At 36.8% G+C, this 14,537-nt stretch overlaps 1 protein-coding gene across 2 annotated transcripts in view; it reads right to left on the bottom strand.

Moving 5' to 3' along the window:
* Nucleotides 1–13,941, bottom strand: part of ctnna2 (catenin (cadherin-associated protein), alpha 2) — a 1,795,296-nt gene extending 1,781,355 nt beyond the window's left edge. The window contains exon 1 of one of the 2 annotated variants that reach the window (XM_039751821.1): nt 13,273–13,941. The gene's annotated coding sequence lies outside the window, so the exon portion shown is untranslated. The remainder of the gene's footprint in view (nt 1–13,272) is intronic. The other variant, XM_039751823.1, reaches the window with a different exon arrangement.
* Nucleotides 13,942–14,537: the final 596 nt, after the last annotated feature.

The raw sequence follows: 14,537 nt of genomic DNA, 5'->3' as shown, positions 1-14,537 counted from the left end.
GATCCAGTAAGGTTATAATTGATTACTAAGAAACTATTTCCCAAATGTTACAAAACAAAAATAAAGAAAAAAGTCTCTTATTCTCACATTACAATTGTTTTCAATATAAGAATTTCAAATTTATTTAGTTTTGTTATAGCAAAAGAAACTGGAAGTGAAGGCCACCTGGAGAGGATTTCATTTGAAGAAAGGCTGAAATGAGCAAATGACTTTTATGTGTTTATTTTTCAAGCAACAGTCAGATAGGTTCAAGGGTTTGTTACACTGAGTGTTGAAAGGTCTTTCAAAAAAAAAACTTCAAATTCTAACTTGAATCAAAAGCCAAAACAAAAGATTTCCAAACACAAAAAGTTTTCCCTAGAAGCTTCACACTTTTCTTTTTGTTGCTGGAGCACCAGATCTTTTGGTAGTTGTCACTATACACAGTCATAAAGTTCAGAGACAGTATCAGAGTAAAGTAACATTTCAGTAGCTTAGATAAAGTAGTCTATTATGTACCCAATCAGGTATTTACTGTTTACAATGGAACTGTTGCCGACCATCCATGATACTAAATTAATTTAGGTCCACAAAGAACAGATTTAAAACCAAGCTTCCAAACTTTAAAGTAACACCAAAAACACTGTCTCGTCAAAGTTCAACTCTCTACTGAGTTATCAAAATGATTTCTCCTGTGTCCTTCCCTACATTTAATAAAATACAGAAAACAACTTTTGCTTTTGTACATTTGTTTATACAGGAGAATCAAAGTTAAGATTACAACTTTGACCTACATTTGCAAAACATTGCAAAGAATAAGTTCTTATTAATTACAAAAGACGTGTATACAGTACATGCACGTAAATATGGATAAATGTTTAAACAAGCACAGCAACAAAAATACATAATACAAAAATTATTTTGGCACAGTATGAGTGAAGAGTGTCTTCTTTCCTTTCAATTCCGTTCATTCAGTAGATCTTCATATAACATCATTATAAATAATGCCATACTGTACATATCCAAGGAGCAGCAGGTTCTATGTGTACCCAGGTCACACTGTAAATAATATTAATATTAACCCAAACGTGTGACAGTTACACTAAAATTAAAATGAACAGGTCACTTTAAATGAAAAAGAACTACGGTTTGGGCTCTACTTTCATCTTCTTTCGAGTTAACTTTTCCATTTTTGACATATTATTTTCACCAAATAAAAAAATCTGAAAAATGCAGTGTTAATACAAAGTGGTAGTAGATTGATTTTCTATTTAAATGTACAAAAACTGAAACATACATAATCACCTCCAGTCAGAAACATTGTCATGATAAAAATCAGGATAAGGACAGTAATATATGCCATCATCCTATATGACTTTCAGTAGAGTTTGCGAGTTCCCCCTGTGTTCACGAGCCTTTCTTTCACATTCCAGTGACATCCTTCTAGGTTATTAAACATTATCCAAATATTCTCGAGTGTGCCTCTATGATAGACCACAAGAGACTGGCAAATAGCTCTAGGGGTGGAAACTACTCTTACAACATTTGACATTAGGAAAGGTTTTGTCTGCCCACCCAGCAAAAGAAAATAAATGAATGTCCCTCCGAAGGGCTGCTACTTCACAGTTTGTTACTGCACCCCACCCCTTAGGTAAATCACACATACTGCTGTATTTGCAACAATACCTCACCATATATGAAAATTTCCACAGCAGGGAGCTGAAATTCTTCTAAATAAATCATCACAATCAATAAATGAGCTGGGCTCATACAAGTTTTAAAGCATGAGCAATAATGCTTCTTTTTTTGAGTCAAAAGTAAATGCTAAAAGCAGTCCTTGCCAATACAACTAAACTGATGGTTTCATGCAAAGGCCACACTATACATTTCCATATCTTAGGAGTGGGGTAGGCAAACATTTTCATCTGAGCAAACATTTTAATATACATGCTCTAAAAATAGAATAGACTTGAACTTGCACTACTTTTCTAACTACTCTGTTGATGAGATACTAATTAGATCTGGTGGCATCAATACAATATGTTATAAAACGTAACTCAGAAAAGACAAGTCAAAGACTCCGAGGGAGTTAGCACTTTGCAAACTAAAAACTGAAAGAAACCAAAGTACAAAAATAGCTATTGATTCCATTTATAGCAGTGTAAAACTCCCAAATTACTGTATTCTCAGAAATAAAGCTGAGGCCACAAACGTTTGCAATGTCCACCTACATCACATTATAATTGTATGCTGTCAATGCTAAAGGTACACTTATAAAGATAGGATTATAAATACTGCACAAATGTGATTTTTCATAGTTCGAGAGCTTTTGTCAGATGGTTCTAAGTTATGTTTGTATGTGACCTATACCTGCGTTTAACCAGAGTTATCCATCCATCCATCCATCTATCCATTTTCCAACCCACTGAATCCGAACACAGGGTCACGGGGGTCTGCTGGAGCCAATCCCAGCCAACACAGGGCACAAGGCAGGAACCAATCCCGGCGAGGGTGCTAACCCACCGCAGGGCACACACAAACACACCCACACACCAGGCACACACTAGGGCCAATTTAGAATCGCCAATCCACCTAACCTGCATGTCTTTGGACTGTGGGAGGAAACTGGAGCGCCCGGAGGAAACCCAAGCAGACACGGGGAGAACATGCAAACTCCACGCAGGGAGGACCAAGTAAGCAAACCCGGGTCTCCTAACTGCAAGGCATAACCAGAGTTATGCTCTCAAATAACCAAATAAAAACATAATCAAGAAATGCAAGCTTCCCGACTTTACACCGATACTGCAATGTAAAAAAAGAGATAACAGGGAAGAAAGAGTGTACATTTTTGTCTTCAGGGTGTTTACTTTGCTATCAGCAAGGCAGATATGACTGCTTGTAGCTTTTACAACCATGTCAGTGGATATTTAATCAAATCTGTTATTTCTTTAACATCTATCTGGTTTTACATGCGCAGACATCTAACCCTCTCAAAATGAACATACCATCATCCTGTAGTTCCAGTGACCTGAATGATCAATTTTCCATCCATACTCTTTTAAGCACAAGCTAAAGATGCAGATCAGGTATACTAGAAAGCTTGAAAAATCCAATCTGTGTGTCCTTACACAGGTCGTGTACTGAGAATCACAATTGTATTGGAATTGAAATCCACCACTGAATGTGGATCCTTTGCAACTGCAATGCACCCAGACGAAACTGGCCATGAAAATGTACATGGATAACAATTAAGAATGCCTTTCAAGTAAGAAGTAGTTTTTCTAGAAGCCGAAAAAATCCAATAAGTAATTCTTCAGTTGATAAAATTCATTACAAAACCCCACCCTTTTTACAAGGGTAATTGTGAAACTTTGTCTTTAAAATAGACTATTATACAGTACATATTATTTTGCTTCATTTTCCTCTAATGTACTATCCATTCATCTCTCCTAAATAAGGTCTGAGGCGTATCCCAGCAACTTCAGATTCAAGGCAGTAAAAATTATTCCATCCATCCATTATCCAACTCGCTATATCCTAACTACAGGGTCACAGAGATCTGCTGGAGCCAATCCCAGCCAACACAGGGCGCAAGACAGGAAACAAACCCTGGGTAGGGCACCAGCCCACCGCAGAGGCAGGAAAAATACCTGCAGAAAATACATTCTGCTTGTTGCTTCTAATATATCATTCAAAAAACTGAAGAAAAAAATATATTATCTTAACTTTTAATGGAACTGACACATGTAAATAAATCTGGAATGCCAAAGTACTGACTTCTGCATTGTGATATCTGTAAAAGCTTTTAGAAGTTTATTTTCCAATCCTATATGTACACAGAATGAAAAGGAAATACAAAGTGATAATCATTTGGTTCATTAATGACTTTTGGTTTAAGCTCATAAAGATGACACACTCAATTCCAGATATATAAAGCGACAGAATTGCATGCAGAAAAGTTCACTTCTTTATATCAAGCAGAAAACTAGAAAATACAAAAGGGCTATTTTAATTTAATTTCTAATACATAGAATGAATAATCTCATATTTGGCACAATTTTTAAAAACTTTCTTCCTTGTATGCTATAACCCTTGAAAGCAAATACTGTACTTAATATAAAACTTAAATACCACAAACTTATATGAACAGCAGTACAGAAAATAAGACATTGGTAACAGATACAGAAGCATTTCACTAAAAAGTACTTATGCATTGTAAATTCCAATAAACAGAAGAGTATTATCTCTGTACACTATGCACAAAATGCTGGTATGCACTATAAAGTTGATATTTTTTTTAAATATGTATGTTTCCTTCTTGAAGAATGTTTTATTGTGCTGTGGTGTCAGATGAAACATAAGAAGATTAGAACAATCTAGATAAAAACAAGCCAATCAGCCTAACAAAACTTGCCAGTCCTATCCACTTCATTCTTCCAATATAACATCAAGTTGAGTTTTGAAAGTCCCTAACGTCTTACTGTCTATCACACTACTTGATAGCTTATTCCAAGGGTCTATCGTTCTTTGTGTAAAGAAAAAAGTCCTAATGTTTGTGTGAAATTTACCCTTAACAAGTTTCCAACTGGTCCCCGTGTTCTTGATGAACTCATTTTAAAATAACAGCCTCGATCCACTGTACTAATTCCCTTCATAATTTTAAACACTTCAGTCATGTCACTTCTTAATCTCTTTATTGTTAAATGTTTTCTCAAAAAAAACATGTAAAAAGCATTGCATTTTTTGGCTTGAAAAATTACACTTTCATGAAATCTCATCTTTCAACTGTAAAATGTCCAAAACGATAAAAGACAGAAATTTAAAAAGTGTAATAATGATAAACTAATGATAATAATGATGAATAGTAATAATAATAATAATAATAATATGAACAGCACACTGCACATGTGCAAGTGACACTAGTGTTGCTTTCAGATTCCTAGAGTCACTTTCGGTTTCACTGACTGTTTCAAGTTCACTGACTTAAGACAGATTCACCTTGTCATCACTGCTGATGAGAGGTGTTTCTTACGAGATGCCATTATGAGGCTAGGAGAAGACATGTCCACACCATTTCCTGGGTAACGCTCGGACCAAACGCTTATGCAAGACATGGGCTGACTGAGTAATGCTCACAAATAACGCTGTTGGCACTTTTACAGTCCGAGTAAACCACTGGTCTTACACGAGATGCGCCTATACCACTGCACGAGTGACATACGGAACTAATGCTTTTAGCACTGTTTTTACAGCCCAAGTCACACTCGGGTCTAATGCTAAGAAGATTAATGTTCTTTTGCTTAAACTGAAAAGGCTCAACTCTTTGAATCTTTCTTCATAATTCATCCCCTACAGCCCTGGAATTAGCCTAGTCGCTCTTCTCAGGACCTTTTCTACAGCTGCTATGTCCTTTTTGTAGCCTGGAGACCAAAACTGCACACAGCACTGCAGATGAGGCCTCACCTGTGAATCATACAGCTTGAGCATAACCTCCTTGGACTTGTACTCCACACATTGTGCAATATAACCTGACATTCTGTTAATTTTCACACCTTTCATTGTATATTCAAACCTAACATTTTTACTTCCTATGTGTAATTTCTTACATCTACTGACATTAAATTTCACCTTCCACAAATCTGTCCAGGCCTGTATGCTGACCAAGTCCCTCTGTAATGATTTAATGGATTCCAAATTATTTGCCAATCCACCTATCTTGGTATCATCTGCAAACTTAACCAGCTTGTTACTTATATTCCTATCCAAATTATTTATATATTAAAAATAGCAGCAGCCCTAACACTGATCCCTGTGGAACACCACTGTAAACATTAGCCAATTCTGATAAGGTTCTTCACACCATCACCCTCTGCTCCCTGTATTTAAGTCAATTCTGAACCCATCTACAAACATCACCCTGAACTTCCGCTTCTTTTAGTTTGATGCCCAACCTCTCATCAAATGCTTACTGAAAGTCCAGATAAAAAACATCATAAACTCCAATTTGATCATATGGCTGTTTTTCTTCCTCATAGACTTCTAGCATGTTGGTAAAACATGAACTTCCTCTTCTGAACCCATGCTGACTGTTCAGTAAAACTCCTGTACTTGCCATGTGCTGCTCAGTCTTATCTTTAATAATTCCTTCCATTAATTTTCATGCGATGCATGTTAAGCTTACTGGCCTATAGTTGCTTGGATCAGCCCAGTCACCCTTTTTATATAACGGAATAATATTTGCCACTTTCTAGTCCTTTCAGAATCTTCCCAGTGCACAGTGCCTTCCTAAAAATAGGTGTCAAGGGTTTATATATGTACTCACTAGCCTCCTCAAAAACTCAATGGTAAATATTACCTGGTCCTGGTGATTTGTGAAAGGGGGTATGAAGCACTTCAACTATGCATCAGTTTTCCATAGTGAACATTACCCTGCCCATTAAAACAAGAGACCAAAGGCAATTTGTCTTTTTTTTTGTTGAGTAGTTGGGGGAAAACCACATTTTGTGAAAAGTTCATTACCAAGTATAAAGTAAGTGGAACAAAAAACTATACAAGCAAAGGCTATTTTAATTGACTGAAACATTCGGACTGCTTTAAGTGGAACACTAATACCTTTTTTCTACTGTATACTGTGTACATTGGAAGATGTGCTATTCCAGTACTCTATCACAACCACAACGTATTTTAAATCTTAAACTCATGGGTACAGGTGTAAATATGGTCATTTACTACTTGTCCTTCCTTAACTACAGCTATTCATGGTAGTTTTCAAACTTCCTTTACTTTTGATCTGATCATTCAGGAAATGTAGACTAATACAATACACCTATGTTGTTATGGTTGGAATAATCTAGAGTAAAATAATTAAAAAATTAGTAAGAAATAAAGAATTCTGAAAAATAGCACACACATAGGTGTCTAGCTCTAAACATCACATCCATTTCCTAAACAGTAAGTCAACTGAGATTTTATACATACTTTTAACTACACTACACAATCAGATCAATTCTTACTTAATAAAATGGGTGCCCTTATTCTCTTAGACAGTATGAAGCAGTGTTGTCAGATATATACAGTAGGCAAATATATTTCTGTTTTAAAATACAGTATTTTTTTAATGTTTTACCTATCCTAAATAGCATTAATTTTTGCTTTATTAAAAACACACTTACTCCAAAACAGGCATGAGGAGAAATAGAGTAAGCAACCCGAGAATGGGCAACAGTCCACCATAGACTACACTCACTCGCTCACTTGCCTGTCAATCCAAAGCGAATATCTTTTGAATTGAAGACATCACAATACTACAGCTTTCTCCTGCATCCTAAAGATATTCAGGTTAGATTTGCTTACTACTTTATGTTGACAAAGTGTTAGGAAGTGCTTGTTTAGACAAAAGTGTGGCTTGTGATGGAATGGTGTTAAGTCTATGGATGGTCACCACCATGTTCCCACTGCTTTTGGAATATGTTCTAGCCTCATCCCAAAGACCATGTACTTGAATAAGGTCAGGTCAGGTCGGGGAGCATGCATGGGTACAGCATGTTGCCGTACCTACTATACGACGAAACAGCTCTGAAACACAGTCGGCAACTCCAAAGGTAGACATGCGTTCCAGTCCAACTGGAAAATTACCATCTATTTTCTGCAGCCACATGTTATGTGGGTGTCCCCTTGACCTGGTCCAGTGGCTCAAGTCCTCAGCAATATGGATCCTGCAAGACAGATCACCCTTAGGGAATCGCACTACATAGCCATAGTGCCATAACTGACACTCTCACATAGCAGATAATGTGCCTTATTCGACACAATATCAAACAAACAGTACCCAAGGATTCTCCGAAAAGATACAGTACCACAGGAGTCCAGTCTTTGTCTAAGGTCAGTGGATAACATCCATGTCTCAAAACCATACAGCAAAACAGGGAGCACCAGGACTTTTTTGCAGAGATATCCGGAGCATCACACACCCCCTTCCAGTGACCTCATGGCCCCCATGCTCTCCCAATCCATCCACTGACTTCATAGGAAGAGTCACCAGAGACATGAATGTCTCTGCCGAGGTAAGTAAACCTCTTGACGAGGACACTGTAGCCGCACGCTGACACTGATGACTGTGCCCAAGAGCTCATTAAAGGCCTAGATCTTGGTTTTTAGGCAGGACACTCACATGCCTAGACACTCAGACTCCTCAAACCAGAATAGGGAGATTTGGTAAATTAAGAAATAAATTAATCTAATTTAACATGCATTAAAACCACACAATTAAACAAATGAGTTATTAAAGTTTAAGTTTACTGCCATGTGTATACAATAAAGTGGAATTCTTACTTGCATGTCTCTCAGAAGAAAGTGACAACAATTAATACATTAATACATTACCAAGAATGACACAGACACAAAAAATAAATAGAATACAGGAAGCCTGGGGTCTTTAATAATAGTGTTTGCTTTCTAAGGCAGTGAGTGTTGAATATGTCGTGAATACAAGACGGTTGGGAGCCAGTATTATTCTGTGCCATCTTCCCAACCCTCTGCAGTGCTTTACTATCTTGAGTAGAACAGGTGCCATACTAGGATGTGATGTAGCCAATGAGGAAGGACTCCAATGTGTATCTGTACAGGTTAGTGAGAACACAATGAAAAATTTACACTTTCAGAAGACATCTGAGGAAGCACAGGTGTTTGTGAGCTTTCCAGACAACAACCAAAATGTGCTGTGTGGACTTCATTTCATCAGTGATAGTTACTCTGACAAATTTAAAGCTGTTCACCATCTCCAAAGCATTTCCTGCAATGAAGAATGTGGTCCACTTCCTAAAGTCGATGACCACCTCCTTAGTTTTGCTGATCTTAAAGATGAGACTGTTGTCCTGGCACTTCTGAATCAGAAGGTAGACCTCTTCTCTGTAAAACATCACTGAAAAAGTATAACATTGATGTAGTCCATTCAACGTAAATTTTCTCTTTCAAGGAACTTAAGATTAGTCATTTAGTGTTGCAGCTTGAAATATTTGGCTTCAGATCTCAATCAAAGTAAAAAAATTAGTTTGTACCAAATGAAGTTATGGTAGAGGGAATAAATGTAAAAATCCTATTTCATTTAACTTAATATTTTATGTTGTTCATGTGCTGTGTTTGAGGGGCCGTTTGTATATTCTTTCGGTCAAACTTTACAGTTTGATGGCTTTCCAACTGCCAAAAAGGAAGAACAGTTTAAAAAATAGATTTACTTCAGTAAAAAAAACAAGTGAATTGCACCCAATCACTCTAAATGATTTGTCTCAACTTAAAAATTGTGAGATCAATAAGCTAAAAGATAGATAGATAGATAGATAGATAGATAGATAGATAGATAGATAGATAGATAGATAGATAGATAGATAGATACTTTATTAATCCCAAGGGGAAATTCACATAATCCAGCAAAAGAATTATATTGGTTCAGATTGAAAATATTAAGTGTGAATCGTCACATTTTTTTCAGTGATTATAGACCTCTTCTCTGTAAAACATTTAATCATTATTAATGATCAGGCATATGATGGTGGTGTCATCAACAGATTTAAAGATGCATTTGGAGCTCTGTCTAGCCACACAGTCAGAGATGAGCAAACAGTACAGAAGGGGGTTTAGCACACTACCCTGTGGTGTACCAGTTTTGAGGGTCAGCAAAGTGGATGTGATACTACAAGTCTGCATATACTGAGATCCACTGGTTAGGATGTCCAAAATTATGATAGATTCTCAACTAGAATTATTTCCATACACCTGTTCAAAATTCACTGTTTCAGTAGCTCACTGAGTTAGACTTTTAATGAACACACACACAGTGACATATTTCCTTTTCTCTTTATTGGTTAAGTATAGCACCGGTTGCCTGCTAAAGCAGTGAAATATGACTGCTTGTCTTACATAATCACAGGTAAACATAATGAACTCAGACTAATTTCTGCTATTATCATTATACAATACTATTCTATTAAATAGTACCAACTCCCAATGTTCCGTCTAAAGTGTATGAGTTAGTCTGACCTCCACCGTTTTTGTCCAATATGCAGCACAGTGTCTGTTGATAAAAAAAAAATCATATATTATAAACTGTTATAGTACTTTCATAATGATGCCATTTATTGTGCCAAGTTAAAAAAGCGACATGGCACTCATAATAGTGAAGCTGAATCTCACATAAAGCCTCAGTTCTCTTTCTCAATGCCAGTCCTGAATTTCCAAGGATGAATAGCAATTTCTCTAATCAATCTCATGTAAAAAATACACAGTACTGCTAATATCCTGACATTGCCAAATAATGGAATTTTATTTATTTATTGATTTGTTGATTGATTGATTGAATAATTTATTTATGTATTTATTTTCCATTACAAGAGCCACAACCTGTTTCAAATGCCTACTTTTGTCAGCTATAGGTGAAACGGCTTCTTTTAATATTTGTAGTTAACTATAAGACCTCAGGAAGGATTTGAACCCAGGGCTTGTGTTGGGCTGTCACCCCTCTACAAAACTCCAAACAAACCAAGATAGAGGAACATTCCTTTGTCATGGGTGGCTTAACAATTCTTTTCATTTGTCTCAGAATGGGGACAGAGCACTCATTTAGAACAATAGATACCAGTATACCTTTTCAAGGAATGAGCTGAAATAAAACAGTTTTCAGTCTCCATTAACTCTGACTTTCACATATATATCACTTTTGATACGTTTTAACTGTTTTGAAGGTGGACTCCAAAAGTTCTTCCCATGTCTCTAAATTTCCTTAAGTGGGGTTGAGAATAATGATGATGATGATGATGACAATTGAGGTTTGCGTGTGCCCTGAAAACAGGAACATTCATCCACCTAAATTATACCTACTTGTATGAAATAACAGCTGCATTTTGAATGCATGTCTACACAAAGTAATAGCAAATTTTAAGGGATATTTGGCCATAATAATAAGGGTTTTAAAATTAATTAAAATGTGTGACAATGCATGAAATGTGTATGCTTAACCACAGCATTCACTTAGAGTCCATGTTTCAATTGTGTATAGTTTGTCTTTACTTGATTCAAATTAAAAATAACTGAACTGATTTGTTTCATCTTTATAATTGTATTTTTTAATAAAACTTTGCTCTTCAAAACTAGAGCACAGTATGTGATCTAACTTAATAAGCTAGACTGAAAAATACTAGGGTGCAAGTGGTCAGACAGCATGCATTTCTCTTTGTAGAAATACATATTTTGAGAACAAATATCAAAGCATTGTAAATAAAGCATTTCATACATAGACCACTTTATAAATAAATAAAGCACTTTGGGGAAAATTGCTCAGTGTAAAAGGTAGTATATAAAATATTAATTATGTTGTTTCTTTATCATAACCATACTGTTTTCTCCCTCCTACTCTTGAAAATGCTGGGGTTTTTTAGTATTATTATTTATTTATTTTTCTTGTTCTATAACAGAAACATGCACCATAATTGTAACATTCAGTTATTACCTCCATTCTGTTTGTTCTGCGACAGGCACAAACCACTGCACAGATTATTAAATTCAGACTTCAGCTTTTACATGAATGGCAGATGAAGATAGCATTGCCTACTAACTACTTGTAATAAGACTAATAAGCTGATAAAATGAGGATAAGTGTTTCCGTGCAACTATTTTAAGATAAACCTCAACTACATTTGCCACTCACATATTTACTAACACAAACCAATAAAACATGACTTTATAGTTTTGGGTACTGATTCCGATATTACATGTTTCTCTACCCGACACTTCTTTCACTGATTGAGTACAAAACTTCCAGGTAGCCACAGTCAGCTAAGGTGTTATGCGAAATGATAGTGATATGTGACAAGGCTTTACATCCTTGAAACGTTTCAAAAAAGGTTGATTGCTGGATGGTCAATGGCTAAGCGAGCCTGTCAGCAGACCTTTGACCTCGTCTTCTTACTAAACCTTGAGAGACAGTCACTGATTTACCGCACACTACCGGGAGTCGACGACGAGCAGTCAGCGAAATCACCTGTCTACCAACAAACGTTTATTTATTTTTTGCACAGCGCTCTTCACGGAGTACAGGCACGGGTCGTCTGTACAAGTTTTCGACAATAGGATGCATCAAGTACGTGTGCGTGCATAAAGGTACCCATGTACTAGAACTAAGCACGAAGAGTAAACTTCGGCGGATGGCCCACCGCTTATTACAAATCGTTCAGCATTTAAGAGAAATCGGAAATAATAACTAGCGCAAAGGTACAAGACACACTTACTAGGCAGCTATATGGACCTTTAACAATCGGCTTTCTTATTCTCTTGTTCAACTATATTAGTTTTTGTAAAATTGGGCTGCAACACTTGCTTTGGCGCACGTAGAAAATTGAATTTAGAGTAAACAATAAACATTACTAGCATATGATGATAATGAAAAAACATCCAGGCTGGCATCAAGTTCCTTATCGATATCTACTACCCCACCCAAATTGTTTTTTTCCCGTTTACTATCACGCAGTCAAAATTAATTAAGTGCAGCAGCCGAAAGAGATAATGCCAAATGATCCAGGTATATATATTATATATATATATATATATATATATATATATATATATATATATATATATATATATATATTACAAGGGCACTTAAGAGATACAAATATTAACTGGGAAATACCATTCTTCTTTTGCCAAGTAGAGCAAAATTAAAACACTACCTGGCTTATGATCAGGCAAATGCACTTTTGGAAATAATTTAAGCAGAGAATGGTCCACGTGCACTCCAAATGGTAAGGTACAGAAAAAGTGTGTGAGCTTCAAAACAGTTTTAAAATATGTAATGGCCTTATTAATATTGGTTAATGCTGTTAAAACACATACCAACTGCCTTTCATGCAATGCAACAAAGACCACAAAGCTGATGTGATGCGCGACGCTGAGATTCGCATTACACAGACGGGACATCAGCAGAAACAAGGGACGGATGAATGGAAACAACGGAACAGAAGCAACCAGTTCAGATGTAAATGCTTGCAAACAATGAATCAAACCAATAACTGCCAAACGAATGTGATGATTCCTATATGCACTGTTGAACGACCAAGTCACTTAAATGCAGTACTGTTTATATTTTTAAAAGGACCAGCTTGGATGAGCATCAGAGAGCAACGCAATCTCTACATCAGAATACCACGAGTGCTGGAATATTACAATAGAATACAATCAGTGCCGAAAAGCAGATAACTGGACAACTCGTGCTAATAATAATGTGAAAAGGAAGGATTTACTGACCTAGTCGGTTGGCAGCTGCTTTATTTTAAGAAACTGAAAATGCTGAAATCGTGTTATTTCTCCACCGGTCTTCTTAATTCCCTGGTACTCGAACGTAAAAGCACGCCCAGTGCAAGTCAACCGGCTCAGTTCTTCTGCTTATAACAACAGTAATTTGCAATGAATTCGCCACAATGTACAGACGTTGATGCTACCGCTTCTGGGATACAGAAATTCGTTTCAGCCCCTTTTCTTCGATCGCTCTCCCAGCCAAATACGGACCCCTCCCACAAAACAGCCCAAAAAGATAAGCGGACAGAAAGCAAGAGAAGAGGTGCTTACCACGCATGCGTGCCGTGCGGCTTTACAAAAGAAGGGCACCTTGCCAAATAGTGCGCCTAGCGGTCTATTCTTATATCCCTTATTAATAAAAGGAACGAATCGGCTTTCTTTTTCTTATTTTTCTGTCGCTAGTATTATAATCGGAATTATATCAATTCGAATGTGTGAGTGCAGCTGTCAACGTTTTTACATGAGCGCAATGTAGTTTGTTGGGCCCAGATTCTTCTTTTTGAAGAATCCATCTAGAATTTAAAGCCCTACTGATTTTTATATGATCTTTTACAATGTCAAGTCGAACACAATGTTTCCGTTCTCCACGAGAATGGCACTGGAAAAGATAGAGGAAAAAAATCAAACAAAAAGAAAGAGAGGAAGAAAACACGTGCCTGCTATGAAGTATTAGCTGCCGAATTGTGAGCGATACATCAAAATGCCAGGTGGCCACAGAGCATGCGCGAAGACCCGTGGTTATAGAAACAGCTTGGCTAACAACGCCAGAAGCCGGCAGCAAACAATGAGGAGAAGGAAGGAGCGGAGAAGTTGCAAGTAAAAAAAAAGAGAATGTAAAATTAAAAAGTGTATCTCAAGTGGCACCTGTTGCGAAGACCTACAACCATTAGAGGCTGCAAAGAAGTGTCGTATGTGCACCTGCTAAACTGTTAAACCTTTGCAGCAGTCGATGACTCACGTTCATCCGCTTTTTCATATCAGCACGCATGGCGTCATCGATTATTGTTAACTTGTCACGGTGATGGACGTTGCTCTTAAGAGATAGCTCTGTTTGCAAACTTGAAATGAGTTGGTCGGTTCTTTTCTAATTGTCTCTGTTTTGTTGTGCGTCATATTTCATTTTAAATGTCATGCCCTTTGCAAGTGCATCTGTTAGTGTACAGATACAGGTGGCCTTTAATATGCACAGAGAAGAAATGCGTTTGTTCAGTCAA

Source organism: Polypterus senegalus, chromosome 4 (assembly GCF_016835505.1).
Source record: "Polypterus senegalus isolate Bchr_013 chromosome 4, ASM1683550v1, whole genome shotgun sequence".
Classification (NCBI taxonomy): domain Eukaryota; kingdom Metazoa; phylum Chordata; class Cladistia; order Polypteriformes; family Polypteridae; genus Polypterus; species Polypterus senegalus.
The sequence above is the reverse complement of the archived record's forward strand: the minus strand, read 5'-3'. Positions and strand labels throughout refer to the sequence as shown.